The sequence below is a fragment of the Ranitomeya imitator genome, chromosome 2, assembly GCF_032444005.1.
Source record: "Ranitomeya imitator isolate aRanImi1 chromosome 2, aRanImi1.pri, whole genome shotgun sequence".
Classification (NCBI taxonomy): Eukaryota; Metazoa; Chordata; class Amphibia; order Anura; family Dendrobatidae; genus Ranitomeya; species Ranitomeya imitator.
This window is the reverse complement of record NC_091283.1, coordinates 431,244,866-431,262,346: the sequence shown is the minus strand read 5'-3', so window position 1 is coordinate 431,262,346 and position 17,481 is coordinate 431,244,866.

Genomic DNA, 17,481 nt, shown 5'->3' with positions numbered 1-17,481 from the left:
TTTCCGACTAGCTTGGTAGTCTCTGAAAAGCCACACATTGTTAAGGCTGCGACCGCATAGCAGGCTAAGCACAGCAAAGTAAGAGCTCAGCAAGAACACCGGACTCCATCTTTAAAAGATGAGCCCAGGAAGTTCAGACACTGGGTACGGGGTGTCAGACACAAAAGTACTTCAAGAACATAACACAGAGGACAAAGTTCAGACAGGATCAGGTACTGGATATGCAGCTTCCAGAATAGGCGGGTCTGGGTACTCTGCCCCCAGAATAGTCGGAAAAAGAAAGCACAAACAGATCTGGATATGCAGCCTCCAGGATAGGCGGGTCTGGGTACTCTACCCCCAGAATAGGCAGAAAAACAAGACACAAACAGATCTGGATATGCAGCCTCCAAGATAGGCGGATCTGGGTACTCTGTCCCCAGAGCATGCAGAAGGCAGGTATCAGCTCTCTCAGAACATACTGCAGACAGACAGAACGGGAGCTGGATACCTCACATACAAGGCAAGACTCAGAAGCACAATGCAATGCTCTGGCAACGCCCAACAGAAAAGAGGGAGTTTATATTGGAGCTGCCCCTCAGCGATAGGCTGAGGAAAGCAACACAGGTGCACACAAACCCTGATAAAAGCAGGGTAGGTGTGGCCTTGCGCACCCTCAGCACCAACAGAATCCATTACAGCACAGTCAGCACAGGAACTGTGGCTTAGTGCACCTGGCAGTGACAGCTAGCCTGAACACACGTGGGAAGTCATGCACCAGCTGCAGAGGGCCTCACAAGCCGTGAATAGCTTCCACAGTGGCAGCCAGGGACCGCACATGCGGGTGGTCATGCAGCAGAGCAAAGACATCACAGCACATGAAAAGCTACACAGCGGAGCAGGGAACTTAGCCTCCTCCATACAGGTAACAGACAACAGTATCCCTGCACACTAGGGGGAGAGGAGAAAGGGTTAAGCAGAGACATGCAGAGTAACGCCGAAGTAACAAATTATAAACCCGCTGGCGTTACACACATCGTCTTAATAATGCCAATTCGCCATCTTCCTGTTGAAGCTGGACGCACTCATCTCGAGTTCGTCCCAGTATGTCGTCTTGGATGTCGGTATGTATCTGTCCCTGCGTTGCCACTACCATCCTGGTGGACCTCCAGAATCTTTGGACCTCTTTATCCTCTAGCTCTTCGTCTTGTCCCACTCGAGTCTGGTACTTTTCCTCCAGGACAGGGCATCGGCATGGGTATTTTCTGCCCCCCTTCTGTAGGCGATTTTGTAACAGAAATTCGCCATTCTGGTTACCCACCGCTGTTCTAAGGCCCAGAGACTCGCATTCTCCAGGTGCGCAAGTGGGTTGTTATCAATACGCACCAACACTTCAGAGCCGGACAGATATTCTGCAAATCTTTCCATGATAGCCCACACCACCGCTAACAGCTCCAATTTGAAAGAACTGTAATTGTCCGGATTGCGATCAGAATCATGAAGGTATCGACTTGCGTAAGCAATCACCCTCTCTCGCCTGTAATAACCAGTCAGTCCCAGGAACGCCGGCACATCTTTCACGGTGTGGGCCAGTCTTGAATCATGGCGACCTTCTCTCTGGAGGGCTCCACCCCTTCGGCAGAAACGACATGACCCAGGTATTCAATCTGTGTGCTTCGGAAGGTGGGCCAACACCTGTTCCAGGCATTGCAGATGTTCATCAAATGAAGCCGCGAAGACTATAATGTCGTTCAGATAGATGAGTGTCGACTCAAAGTTCAAGTCCCCCAGGCATCTCTCCATGAGAAGTTCCGGGAGCGTTGGCTAGGCTGAACGGCATGCAGTTGAACTCGTACAGACCCATGGGGAGAATGAAGGCAGTCTTCGCTCGATCTTGTTCAGACATGAGGACTTGCCAGTAGCTGCTGATGAGGTCCAGTGTAGAGAAGAACCTGGCTTTCCCCAGAGCAGACAGGGACTCCTCAATCTGGGGCAGCGGGTACGAGTCCTTCACCATACAGGTGTTAAGTTTTCGGTAGTCCACACAAAACCGCAAGGTTCCGTCTTTCTTTTCTACCAACACAATTGGAGCAGCCCATGGACTCTGACTCTCCCGGATCACACCGGCCTGCAACATCTGATTCAACATGCTTTTCACTTCCTGGTACAACTTTGGGGGAGTTTGACGATAACGCTCTCGTATGGGCGCGGTGCCTCCAGTTGGTATTTCATGCGTGATGTCCGACATGCAGCCAAAAGCGTCTTTGTGGAGGGTGAAGACTTCCTTATAGTTCCCCAGCAGAGCTTCTACCTGTTGCACCTGAGCGGGTTTGAGTTTGGCCAGTTCAGCCTGCATTTCTTCCAATATGGGTCGTCCTTCCTTGATGTAATGAGGTTTCTGACACTGAAATGGAGTTCACTGACACCATCCAGGGGGTCTCAGGGTTGTAACTCCAATTGCACTGTTTGAGGGGGCATTAGTTCTTCAGGTAGGTTCAGGATTCAGGCCACCACACACCTGGGAACGACAGTAATGTCCTGATCTCCTACATTAATGCACCGCACCAGAACAGTTCTTTCCCTTACAATGGCCAACATATGCGCGACTAAGAGTCCCGTGGGTAGCGGTTCAGAAGAGGATGGTTCGATTTGGACCTCAACCCTCTCCAGGGGGACACAAGCATGAACAGGCAGGGACAGCACTGTTTGTCATGGTGGAAGTACAATTTAGGGGAGGCCGGAACAATTACTTTTCCTAACACTCCTCCCTCATAGTTAAACTCCTGTACTCGTGCCAGTTGTTGGAAAATTCTTCTCTGTGGCGTGTGTGGGCCCCATTGTTTCAGAGTCTCATTAGAGGGGTCTCTAAGGAGAAGGCTTCCAAACTCCTTCAGCACATTCATCCCCAAGGTGATGACGGGTCCATAATTCACCTCTCCCTGTCTCAGTACCATGCCTTTCTGTCCAAGGTCTTTCCCACAGATGGACACTTGCATCCATACCACCCCTACGACCAGGATGGGTAGTTGATTGGTTGCCATTAACATTATCTCAGAGCCCTATTCAGGCCGGTTCACCTGGGGAAAATGTTGCTGGTAGTAACCCTATGGCATTGTTGTCACCTGCAAGCCCATATCACCAGGCATCGTACTGCACGTCTGTCCATTTCTGCCCATTCAAGGGGCATGTTGACATTAAACTTGCGGGACTTCCACTACTCTTCCTCACCTGTTCTGGCTTCAGGCGGCGTCCACCCAGCTCAGAGCCCTCTAGTTTAAAGGGCGACGATACGTCTCTCTTCTGTGGCGAGTGCACTCCCGTGCAATTTGTCCGCTCTCTCTGCAGTTCTAACACGTGATAAGTCCAGCGCAGGGGTCATGGGGTGCATTCTCGTCATGCCTCTAAGTCGCTCAGTCCAGCTCCAAAGCATAGTGTTGCTCCCCGTGAACTTGGGCAAATTGCTCAGAATGGCCCGCAAGGAAAGGCTATTCCTGGGGCCACCACCAACTACTTGTCTGCTGCCTGCATGCTATTGGACTGCATCCTGCCGACTATGCAACTTGTAGGATGCTAGCAGGTGCATAGGATGCAGTGAAACACAGGAGACAGAGCAAGGGTTAACAGGTTCTTTATATACAGTGGGGCAAAAAAGTATTTAGTCAGTCAGCAATAGTGCAAGTTCCACCACTTAAAAAGATGAGAGGCGTCTGTAATTTACATCATAGGTAGACCTCAACTATGGGAGACAAACTGAGAAAAAAAAATCCAGAAAATCACATTGTCTGTTTTTTAACATTTTATTTGCATATTATGGTGGAAAATAAGTATTTGGTCAGAAACAAAATTTCATCTCAATACTTTGTAATATATCCTTTGTTGGCAATGACAGAGGTCAAACGTTTTCTGTAAGTCTTCACAAGGTTGCCACACACTGTTGTTGGTATGTTGGCCCATTCCTCAATGCAGTTCTCCTCTAGAGCAGTGATGTTTTTGGCTTTTCGCTTGGCAACACGGACTTTCAACTCCCTCCAAAGGTTTTCTATAGGGTTGAGATCTGGAGACTGGCTAGGCCACTCCAGGACCTTGAAATGCATCTTACGAAGCCACTCCTTCGTTGCCCTGGCGGTGTGCTTTGGATCATTGTCATGTTGAAAGACCCAGCCACGTTTCATCTTCAATGCCCTTGCTGATGGAAGGAGGTTTGCACTCAAAATCTCACGATACATGGCCCCATTTATTCTTTCATGTACCCGGATCAGTCGTCCTGGCCCCTTTGCAGAGAAACAGCCCCAAAGCATGATGTTTCCACCACCATGCTTTACAGTAGGTATGGTGTTTGATGGATGCAACTCAGTATTCTTTTTCCTCCAAACACGACAAGTTGTGTTTCTACCAAACAGTTCCAGTTTGGTTTCATCAGACCATAGGACATTCTCCCAAAACTCCTCTGGATCATCCAAATGCTCTCTAGCAAACTTCAGACGCGCTCGGACATGTACTGGCTTAAGCAGTGGGACACGTCTGGCACTGCAGGATCTGAGTCCATGGTGGCGTAGTGTGTTACTTATGGTAGGCATTGTTACATTGGGCCCAGCTCTCTGCAGTTCATTCACTAAGTCCCCTCGTGTGGTTCTGGGATTTTTGCTCACCGTTCTTGTGATCATTCTGACCCCACGGGGTGGGATTTTGCGTGGAGCCCCAGATCGAGGGAGATTATCAGTGGTCTTGTATGTCTTCCATTTTCTAATTATTGCTCCCACTGTTGATTTCTTCACTCCAAGCTGGTTGGCTATTGCAGATTCAGTCTTCCCAGCCTGGTGCAGGGCTACAATTTTGTTTCTGGTGTCCTTTGACAGCTCTTCGGTCTTCACCATGGTGGAGTTTGGAGTCAGACTGTTTGAGGGTGTGCACAGGTGTCTTTTTATACTGATAACAAGTTTAAACAGGTGCCATTACTACAGGTAATGAGTGGAGGAAAGAGGAGACTCTTAAAGAAGAAGTTACAGGTCTGTGAGAGCCAGAAATCTTGATTGTTTGTTTCTGACCAAATACTTATTTTCCACCATAATATGCAAAAAAAATGATAAAAAAACAGACAATGTGATTTTCTGGATTTTTTTTTCTCAGTTTGTCTCCCATAGTTGAGGTCTACCTATGATGTAAATTACAGACGCCTCTCATCTTTTTAAGTGGTGGAACTTGCACTATTGCTGACTGACTAAATACTTTTTTGCCCCACTGTATAGGAACAGTAATAATACAATCAGAGGGGTAAAGGATATGATTGGAAGACAGGGGAAAAGTCAAATGAAATAGAATGTTACAGGTTAATTTATCAGTCTCTGTGCGCTGGAGTAAGGTGGCTTGGAGATCCCTTGGCGACACCTCAGGCGGCGCGAGATGTCTCCAATCCGGTCCCACAGATGAGCGATGCACTTTCTCCTTGCGATGATGAATCCTCTGGGTTCTTCGGCACGTGATCTCCTGATCCGTGCACACGGTGAGGCAGAGGTGATGATAGGCGGCACAAAAGAAGAAGCAGAGTGTTCAGTGAGCAAGACCGCAGTAGGAGCACACAATCCAGCGGACACAGCCACAGGCACAGACCGGTCCACAGCAGGCACCTCCAGGATGGGACTAAGCGGTGCCTCCACAGTGGTGAGCAGAGCGAAGGTCCGTACTCCATCCTGGTCACTACCCAGTGAGGAAGTCTCTCTGGGCTGAAGGTAGGACATGTCGGCAGTCTGGCTAGCTGGGGGTATAGGCACAGCTAGCGGGCGTGGGTACGTGAAGAGGGAGTTACCCGCCTTACTACTCACAAGCTCGGTCCCTGCCAAGTGTCCTGTCTTCCCGCTCAAACTGCTATTTAAGTCAGAGCCACCCCCATCAGTCAGGTGCCCTGTACTGCTCCGGTCAGCAATTTCTTCCACCTGCAAAACTGCTGACAGCCCCGACGGTTCCGGCCCAGACACGCAGGAGAGACCATTAACTTGGCTCTCCTCCCTACACATGCTCTGATAAGACGTTATCCGAGCACTTTCATCCATCACTAGTGGAGGCGCATGTCAGTTATTAGATGCTTTCAATTCATTAAGTCGTGAGTGCCTTTTAATAAATTTGGCACCTCTTACTCCAGTGGGACTATCATTAAGACTGGCATAGTGCATGAATGAATCGGGCCCAAGATCTGTGAGTGTACAGCGTCAAGAAGCTCCACTTATCAACCGGAGCACAGCCTTTCAATATTAGACTAGACTACACTACTTACACTTAAAACCCGCATCTTCTAGAACTAAATTCAGGAAGTAATGTTTTTGTTTCCTAATATTTTGACAAATCCCATTTAGTTTGGCCAGCAGACTTAAATTTAATGAGGGGCAAGTACCTCAAGATGAACTGGCAAAGATTTTTAGTAGTGATGAGCGAATATACTCGTTACTCGAGATTTCTCGAGCATGGTCAGGTGTCTTCCGAGTATTTTTTAGTGCTCAGAGATTTAGTTTCTCTTGCGCAGCTGAATGATTTACATCTGATAGCCAACATAAGTACATGTGGGGATTCCCTAGCAACCAGGCAACCCCCACATGTACTTATGCTGGCTATCAGAAGTAAATCATTCAGCTGTGGCAAGAAAAACTAAAACTCCGAGCACTAAAAAATACTCGGAGGACCCCCGAGCATGCTTGAGAAATCTCGAGTAATGAGTATATTCGCTCATCACTAATTCATGTTCATATTGCAAAGCTTGATACAGGGCCGGGCCAGACTAGCCATCTGGCATTTCTGGCAAATGCCAGTAGGGCCGGACCCTCTGATGAGCCACTTGATCTATCATCACCTCGACTCTCTCTTCAGCAGCATGCAAGCCAGCCTGCATTAGCTTGCCTTGTTCACACGATTGCACTGCACACGTGAAACCAGCAGGGCCAGGGGGCAACATGCTATGCTGTTTTGTGTTTCTTGGTTTCAGCAGTGCAGCGCAATCATGTGAGCAAGGCAAGCTAATGCTGGCTGGTTTTCACGCTGCTGAAGAGAGAGTAGAGGTGCTGATAGATCGAGCTTCTATATCAGGCCTGTGGAGCTGTACGGGAGATGCCAGCTCTTGCAGACGGGAATGCATTTGTAAACTGTTGCATCAGGACTGGGGCAGAGAAAATGCTTGTTAGCCCCGACCCTGATGTGCAGTGGCATGAAGAGGTCATGCTGCTAACATCTTCACACTGCTGCATGTGCTACAGTGACGCATTGGGTATCGGTAAGTGGATTGCCCACCAAGGCCATGGGGACACTCGGTACCAGGCCGGTTCTTAAACGGGACATGTCACGGCAGCAGTGACTCGGTCCGTGACCCTAAGCGTCCAATAAAAGGGGAATAAAGTTTATTGGACTAAATGTTCGTGACGCCACCTGTGGTATTCGGCAAATGTAAGATGTTAGCCCACGCTGCTTGAAGAGACCGCGGGGCTGGTGGTGATGCAGCAGAGTTGGTATAGCTCTCCACAGGCAGAGCTTTAGTCCCAGGGCACTTTGGTTGTAAATGATGGTGATACTGATGGTGGATGTGGTGCAGGGTGGATGGCACAGTAAATAAATGTGAGGACACAGCGTGGTGCAGTGTCCAATGCTTTACTCACAGTTCTTAGTTGCCCCAGCCAGGGTGCTGTGTCCTCCAAGTAAGTGGTCCAGCCAATTCTCAAGCAATTTGGATGCACCTTCCAGAACCCTCTTTCAAATGTTCTTTCCTCGCCGTCTTTCTGCGTTGGCTTCACCTCTCCTGCCCTGCGCCTGCCACACAGTGTCCCAAGCCAGCAGCCGTGGATCTTGTCGAGCAGTGTGCGCTGAACCCCCTGGATCCTATATGGCTGCCATTTCAGCGAATGTGTGCAGATGTGGCTGTGGCACATACAGATACAGTACCACAGCCTCCGGTTAGCTAGCTGAGTCCTTGGTTTCTCCACTAGAATGGGGCCAGTCCTCTGACTGTGACCACGCCGGTGGATACGGGCTTCATGGATGGATCTCTCACTATCCGTGCTCCTAGTACCCCTTCTGTCCTTCTGGGAGCTTCCTTCTGCTTCTCCCTCTCACTTCTCTCTTCTGTCTGTCAGGAGCTGCAGACCCTCATGTCTGCTCAGCTCCACTGCTCTCACCAACTGACTAACTTTCTAGATCTTTCAGGACTCTTGTTTACTAAGCTCCTCCCCTATTCTACCTACCCCACCCACTCCTCCAACACCCCTTCCTATCCAGCCTGAGATGAGACCTTCCTCCCTTAGGGTACCTCCAGATGCCCTGACTGAATTGTCTAGTGTTGGATGCAGGTGTGGGGTTCTGTGCCATGCTCCTTACCTGAGAGCGGAAAACCACACCTCTGGATGAGGAGCATTACCCTGTGGTGACTGGACCCTCAGGGGCACCACATAAGCGTTCCATCAGGGAGCCAAAAATTTAATTTTTTACATTGTGGATGAGAGGGGAAGGGGGCTGGGGGACATAAATGGGGGACAATTTTGAAAGGGGGCACAGAGAGACAGTTGAGGTGGTAGTTTATTCATAGAGCCAGTGTATGCAGGGGGTTATTTTGCAGAGGCTCAGTATGGGGGGGATATTTTGGAGAGGGGTAGCATGGGGGGGATATTTTGCAGGAGGGCATCATGAGGTAAACATCATTGAGAAGGGCAGAGGGGACATTAAGGAGAGAGAAAGTGTGGGGGGAATTTTTTGGACAGGAGCAGTGTGGGGGGAATATTGTGGAAATGGCCAAAGTGGGAGAAATATTATGGAGAGGGGCAGTGAGGGGGAATATTTTGCAGAAGATCAGTGTGAAAGGATGATATTTTGGAAAGCGGCAGTATGGGGGCACATTTTGGAGAGGGGCAGCGTGGGGGAAATATTATTGAGAGGGGCAGTGCAGCAAATATTTTGGAGAAGGGCAGTGTGTGTGTTGGGATATTTTGTGCAGGAAGCAAAAAAATTATACAGTAGAACAAAAAAATGTTTTTCATCTGCTACGGGGCAAAAACCATGTCTCCTATACTAAATTGAATATGCATATTCCAAATCCGAAGTCAGAATTTAAGACGTCAGGAATGTTGCTGTGCATACGTTTTCCCAAATTAATTAAGCACTTTTAAAGCATTGAATAAATTTGTACAGAACGAATCTTACTTCAATAGTTACCAGATCTTCAATGTTTTCATAGTAAATAGTATTTCAAAATGTAATGGAATAACAACATTTCAAAAAATCTTGTATTCCAGTGGAAAAGTCTTAGGCCTCTTTCGCCCTTCCATCTTTCTTTTTCCATCACAATGCGTCGTTTTGTGAAAAAAACGGATCCAGCAAATGTTTCTGCTGGATACGCTTTTTTCTCACAGACTTGAATTAGCGACGGATTGTGACGGATGGCCTTCCGTTTCATCCGTCATGCGCTGGATCCGTCATAAAATTGTTGTCCGTCGGGCGGTGACAACGCACATAGAAACGTTTTTTGTGTACGTCGGAAAAACGCTCAGCGACGGATCCTGCGCTGTCCATCATTGGCTATAATGGAAACCTATGGACGCAGGATCCATCGCTGACTGTCGAAAGCAGGAATGCAGCAACGGATGCCGTCTTTTGAAACTGAGCATGCGCAGAAGAATTTTCAGTCAGGGAAATTTTCTCTCGCTCTCTCTCTCTTTTTACTATTGATGCTGCCTGCTGCGGGAGGGACAGACACTGGATTCTCTACATTGTGTGGTACTGCTTTTAGAGAAGCCTCAGAATAAGGATACACAATTTGTGACTTGTTTCTCTTTGAATATCATGCAAAAATAGCAGTGTGAATTGTGAGTTTTCTGCTCATGCCAAACCATTGGCACTGCAAAACCCACTCCTTTCCTTTTACCATTCAACAACTGTGTTAGCCCAGAATACCATACAGTGAAACAAGCATGAGGTGTCCAGCTTTTCTCTTGATCTCCAATTTGACAAAGTAATATTTGTAAGCAAGGCACACTCACTTTGTCAGATTCTTGCACTGATCATAAGTAGTATATTTGCCACACATGTGGCAAAAATTGTCCGCATTGCTAACACATTTGCGCCTATCCATCACAAGATTCAAAACTCATAGCACTATAATAGATCACTGTATTGAACTCTGTAAAGATGGCCTTATATACCTACTGCTGACATCATTCGATAGACCTGTCTGAGCGCATCTGGACAGGTCCGGGCATGTCCGTTACAATATTTTCAATATACAATGCATTAAGGCCTGTTTCACACTTGCGTTTGGAAGTATCAAAATTTCCAGCTTCATTTTAGTGACCGACATCAGTCACAAACAATCACAGATACCTCCATATAGCAATCGGATGTGAATCAAGAGGACAAATGGAAGTTTGTTAAAAAGGTATAAACATGAACTTTATTAGCAACAATACCACACATAAAATACACGCAACCGTCACATGCTGACAGTGCAAATACAGACACAACTTGTATAAGACACCAGAAACATGGGTCTACCGCATATAAATAATGTATATAACAACAACACACAATATTAGATTGGAAGGTGCAAGCAAGAAAGTATCCCCAATAGGGTATCCCGGCAATCTAGGTCCCATAAGGCATACACCATAAGTATGGTATGTAAATGAACGGGAAATCTCACCCACCCTCACGTCAGACACCATAAAAGTGAAAGAGGGTAAAGGGGAACATGCCTCACCTCAATGCAGGTAGACCTCTGTACACGCCCCGATGCCCGTTTCGCCTGGCTTTATCAAGGGGAAGTATGATCTTTTACTGCCTACAAGGCCTTTAAATAGTGCACAGATTAAAAACACCTGTCCGGTCCCATAGTGATGCCATGAAAGTCCGGCGCATGCGTGCGCCGGATCCACCCGCCCCCGCCTGGACACATCCGACCTCGGGAACCGGCGGGCACCAGCTGGTCCCGCCCGCGCCCGCTGCAGGAAATCGCCGGAGGGAGGAGGGCGGAGCCGCGACGGAGGTGCATGCGCGCGCACTACAGCAAGAAACTAGTGGAACCCGGCTCCACCTCCTATGTCAGTTGCAGCCAAACAGTGCTGCATACGTAAGTATGGAGGCGTTCCCCCACACACGCAGCAATGGTTCATTGTGTTAAATAGTCCGTATCCACTCTGCGTCTTCATGTGAGCCATATGTTGGTGCATAAGCTGGTACGGGAACATCTCATAAATGCCGGGTATGCAATCAGATCCCACGACTCCCGTGAGAGGCTGCATGTTATTCCTTTTCCTCACTCCATTCGCAAATAGGTACCGATAATTGAGTGCATATTGCCGAATCACGGATGAGGGGAAAGCATCAATAACCGGAGGAACTCAACTAATAAACCTAATCATAAACATAAGACAAATAAGCATTAAAAGCAACATAACTAAAATACAGGGAGAGGGAATAGAGGGAGAAGGGGAGGTAAGGAAAAAGAGTAATCAACCTTAAAACCACATTAGTCGTATGAATTTTATAGATAAGGACCAAAATTGAGGGCTTCGTTTAACCCAGCAGGTTTTACGGTCCCAAGTGTGACAATCCACTTTAATTCCCGTTGTGCCAGTAGTTTTTTTGTGTCACCACCCCTAATGCCTGTATGCATGACATCAATGCCTCTAACTTTGAATTCTTTGGGATCACTATTATGTACCAATCTTAAGTGCCTGGGGATGGTTTTGAGGGGTGACACATCTTCCACTGTTCTAGCCGCACTAATGTCCCTAACGTGTTCCCTAATCCGTGTCCTCAATTCACGTGACGTAAATCCCACGTATATGAGGGGACAAGCACATGTAACATAATAGACTACATTCCTGGTACCACAGGAAATGTATTCCCTAATATCAAATATTTTTTGTTCCACAGAACTAAAAGTGGAAGTTTGATGCGTATTCACGCATGCCACACAGTGAACACACTTAAAGAAGCCTTTTCTGGGCTGTGTTCCGCCGAAAAAATTAGGGGTGGGTGCCACATAGTGACTTGTAATAAGTAAGTCGCTCAGATTTTTAGAGCGACGGGGAGTCATGAGGGGTCTATCAGTAAAAACGGTCTCAGGGAGGGCTCAGCACTGAAAACAGGCCAATACTTGGTTAAAATATAACGCATATTGTCCCACTCATGGTTAAATACTGAAATAAACCGTATATTTTCATCCTTTTTGTCTCTTTTTCTCTTATGGTATAATAGTGAGTCTCGAGACACCGACTTTGCTCTATTATATCCATTTTTAATACATCTTTGACTGTAACCACGTTGTTCAAATCGTCTTTTCAAATCCATGGCTTGATTTTCAAATTCTTGGTCCGTTGAGCAGATCCGCCTAACCCTAAGAAACTGTCCAACCGGGACGGCCCTAACTGTAGAATGGCAATGTGCAGTTGTGGCATGTATTAATGAGTTGACTGATGTTTCCTTGCGGAAAACATCAGTCTGGATGGTGGAGAAAGAATCCACCTCCAGACTGATGTCCAAAAAATCAATTTTCACTACATCATATCTATATGTCAGTTTGATATTGTAATTATTATCATTAAGCATAGCCATAAACTCATCCAGCTGCCGCACCGTCCCCTGCCACAAAAATAAAACATCATCAATATAGCTTAGCTAGCACAGCACATGGTCGGCGGCCCCCACCCCCGAAACTCCAAACACCAACCTCTCCCAGAAACCCAGGAAGAGGTTGGTGTACGCGGGGGCACAGGCCGCACCCATGGCCGCACCACGCTTCTGATGATAAAACTGGTTTTTAAAAGTAAAAAAATTATGTGTAAGGGCAAAGTGCAGCAGTTCCAGGATGAGCTCACACAGTGGGCCGTCCGGGTTGGAGGTCTCCAGGAAGAAGCGGACCGCTCGGACCCCATCCTCATGACTGATGCACGTGTACAACGTCTCTACGTCTGCAGTCACCAGGATGTTTCCTTATCCACAAGGAGGCCATCAACCCTAGCAAGGACATCCGTTGTATCCCTCACATGAGAGGGTAATGTCTCTACAATAGGTTTTAAGTAGAAATCAATAAACTTACATATAGGGTCACAAAGACCATCTATTCCAGATACAATCGGACGTCCCGGTGGGTTGACGGCATCCTTGTGGATTTTGGGGAGTAAATAGAGCGTCGGGGCCTTCGGAAACTGCACCATAAGTCCATCGAGAACCCCTTTATTGATAACACCTGAATCAAAGGCTTTAATTAGAATTTTTTTGGAGCTGTGCAGAGAAAGACACCACCGGGTTGTATCCCAATTTTGTGTATACCTGGCTATCCCGTAATTGTCTAAATGCTCCACGTTCATATTTAGTGATAGGCCAGACCACGATGTTCCCTCCCTTAAACACCACGTCATCAAGGGATTGTAGTTGTCGTATAGCCTCTCTTTGTTTGTTGGTTAAATTATCATAACAGGGGCGTGAGGATAAGTTCATGTTTATACCTCCACAGCTCAAAAAAATTCTAATTAAAGCCTTTGATTCAGGTGTTATCAATAAAAGGGTTCTCGATGGACTTACGGTGCAGTTTCCGAAGGCACCGACGCTCTATTTACTCCCCAAAATCCACAAGGACGCCGTCAACCCACCGGGACGTCCGATTGTATCTGGAATAGATGGTCTTTGTGACCCTATATGTAAGTTTATTGATTTCTACTTAAAACCTATTGTAGAGACATTACCCTCTCATGTGAGGGATACAACGGATGTCCTTTCTAGGGTTGACGGCCTCCTTATGGATAAGGAAACCATCCTGGTGACTGCAGACATAGAGACGTTGTACACGTGCATCAGTCATGAGGATGGGGTCCGAGCGGTCCGCTTCTTCCTGGAGACCTCCAACCTGGACGGCCCACTGTGTGAGCTCATCCTGGAACGGCTGCACTTTGCCCTTATGCATAATTTTTTTACATTTAAAAACCAGTTTTATCAGAAGCGTGGCGCAGCCATGGGTGCGGCCTGTGCCCCCGCGTACGCCAACCTCTTCCTGGGTTTCTGGGAGAGGTTGGTGTTTGGAGTTTCGGGGGCGGGGGCCGCCGACCATGTGCTGTGCTGGTTACGCTATATTGATGATGTTTTATTTTTGTGGCGGGGGACGGTGCGGCAGCTGGATTAGTTTATGGCTATGCTTAATGATAATAATTACAATATCAAACTGACATATAGATATGATGTAGTGAAAATTGATTTTTTGGACATCAGTCTGGAGGTGGATTCTTTCTCCACCATCCAGACTGATGTTTTCCGCAAGGAAACATCAGTCAACTCATTAATACATGCCACAACTGCACATTGCCATTCTACAGTTAGGGCCGTCCCGGTTGGACAGTTTCTTAAGGTGAGGCGGATCTGCTCAACGGACCAAAAATTAGAAAATCAAGCCATGGATTTGAAAAGACGATTTGAACAACGTGGTTACAGTCAAAGATGTATTAAAAATGGATATAATAGAGCAAAGTCGGTGTCTCGAGACTCACTATTATACCATAAGAGAAAAAGAGACAAAAAGGATGAAAATATACGGTTTATTTCAGTATTTAACCATGAGTGGGACAATATGCGTTATATTTTAACCAAGCATTGGCCTGTTCTCAGTGCTGAGCCCTCCCTGAGACCGTTTCTTACTGATAGACCCCTCATGACTCCCCGTCGCTCTAAAAATCTGAGCGACTTACTTATTAAAAGTCACTATGTGGCACCCACCCCTAATTTTTTCGGCGGAACACAGCCCAGAAAAGGCTTCTTTAAGTGTGGTCACTGTGTGGCATGCGTGAATACGCATCAAACTTCCACTTTTAGTTCTGTGGACCAAAAAATATTTGATATTAGGGAAAACATTTCCTGTGGTACCAGGAATGTAGTCTATTATGCTACATGTGCTTGTCCCCTCATATACGTGGGATTAACATCACGTGAATTGAGGACACGGATTAGGGAACACGTTAGGGACATTAGTGCGGCTAGAACAGTGGAAGATGTGTCACCCCTCAAAACCATCCCCAGGCACTTCCGATTGGTACATAATAGTGATCCCAAAGAATTCAAAGTTAGAGGCATTGATGTCATACATACAGGCATTAGGGGTGGTAACACAAAAAAACTACTGGCACAACGGGAATTAAAGTGGATTGTCACACTTGGGACCGTAAAACCTGCTGGGTTAAACAAAGCCCTCAATTTTGGTCCTTATCTATAAAAGTCATACGACTAATGTGGGTTTAAGGTTGATTACTCTTTTTCCTTACCTCCCCTCCTCCCTCTATTCCCTCTCCCTGTATTTTAGTTATGTTGCTTTTAATACTTATTTGTCTTATGTTTATGTTTAGGTTTATTAGTAGAGTTCCTCCGGTTATTGATGCTTTCCCCTCATCCGTGATCCGGCAATATGCACTCAATTATCGGTACCTATTTGCAAATGGAGTGAGGAAAAGGAATAACATGCAGCCTCTCACGGGAGTCGTGGGATCTGATTGCATACCCGGCATTTATGAGAAGATGTTCCCGTACCAGCTTATGCACCAACATATGGCTCACATGAAGACGCAGAGTGGATACGGACTATTTAACACTATGAACCATTGCTGCGTGTGTGGGGGAACGCCTTCATACTTACGTATGCAGCACTGATTGGCTGCAACTGACATAGGAGGTGGAGCCGGGTTCCACTAGTTTCTTGCTGTGGTGCGCGTGCGTGCGCCTCCGTCGCGGCTCCGCCCTCCTCCCTCCTGTGATTTCATGCAGCGGGCGCGAGCGGGACCAGCTGGTGCCCGCCGGTTCCCGAGGTCGGATGTGTCCGGGCGGGGGCGGGTGGATCGGTGGGGCGGCGCACGCATGCGCCGGACTTTCATGGCATCACTATGGGACCGGACAGGTGTTTTTAATCTGTGCACTATTTAAAGGCCTTGTAGGCAGTAAAAGATCATACTTCCCCTTGATAAAGTGAGGCGAAACGCGCGTCGGGGCGTGCACAGAGGTCTACCTGCATTGAGGTGAGGCATGTTCCCCTTTACCCTCTTTCACTTTTATGGTGTCTGACTTGAGGCACTTATTGTGGGTGAGATTTCCCGTTCATTTACATACCATACTTATGGTGTATCCCTTATGGGACCTAGATTGCCGGGATACCCTATTGGGGATATTTTCTTGCTTGCACCTTCCAATCTAATATTGTGTGTTGTTGTTATGTACATTATTTATATGCGGTAGACCCATGTTTCTGGTGTCTTACACAAATTGTGTCTGTATTTGCACTGTCAGCATGTGACGGTTGCGTGTATTTTATGTGTGGTATTATTGCTAATAAAGTTCATGTTTATACCTTTTTAACAAACTTCCATTTGTCCTCTTGATTCACATACACTTGCGTTTGGGTAGAGTGTGTAGGGCTGTGTACTTCCTTCCTTAACCTCCACCTACTTCCACAGGATGCATGCGGAAGTAGACAGAGCTTAAGGGAAGAAGTGCAGAAGTAGGCGAAGCTTAACCCCTTTCTGCCATCTGACGTATTATCCCATCGAGGTTACCTGGGACTTAATTCCCAGGGACGGGATAGTACATCATAGGCGATCAGCTGCACTCATGGGGGGAGCGCGGCTGATCGCGGCCGAGTGTCATCTGATTATTACAGCTGACATCCGGCACTATGTACCAGGAGCTGTCATGGACACAGTGCTTTGCAAAGTGTTAGATCAGCGATTTGACACTATTCAATGTAGTACCACCCTGGGACAAAGTAAAAAAAAATATAAACATGTGTAATAAATAAATAAATAAATCCTAAATAAAAAAAAAAAAAAAAATATATATATATATATATATATATATATATATATATATATATATAGTTCCAATAAATGCATTTCTTTATGTAAATAAAAAAACAATAATAGTACAAATATTTAATATCGCCACGTCCGTAACAACCCGACCTATAAATCTGTCCCACTAGTTCGTGTTCCCTTCAGTGAACACGTCACACAAAAAACAAGGCAAAAAAACAACGCTTTATCATCATACTGCCGAACAAAAAGTGGAATAACACGCGATCAAAAAGACAGATATAAATAAACATGGTACCGCTGAAAACTGCATCTTGTCCCGCAAACAACGAGCTGCAATACAGCATCATCAGCGAAAAAATTAAAAAAAAATTGCCCTCAGAATAAAGGGATGCAAAAATAATAATTTTTTTCTATAAAATTGTATTTATTATATAAAACTGCCAAAACATAAAAAACCATATAAATTAGATATCGCTGTAATTGTACAGACCTGAAGAATAAAACTGCTTTATCAATTTTACCAAACGCAGAACGGTATAAACGCCCCCCCCCCAAAAAAAAAAAAGAATTTCATGAATTGCTGGTTTTTGTTGATCCTGCCTAACAAAAATCGGAATAAAAAGCGATCAAAAAATGTCATGTGCCCAAAAATGGTACCAGTAAAAATGGCAACTCGTCCCGCAAAAATCAAGAC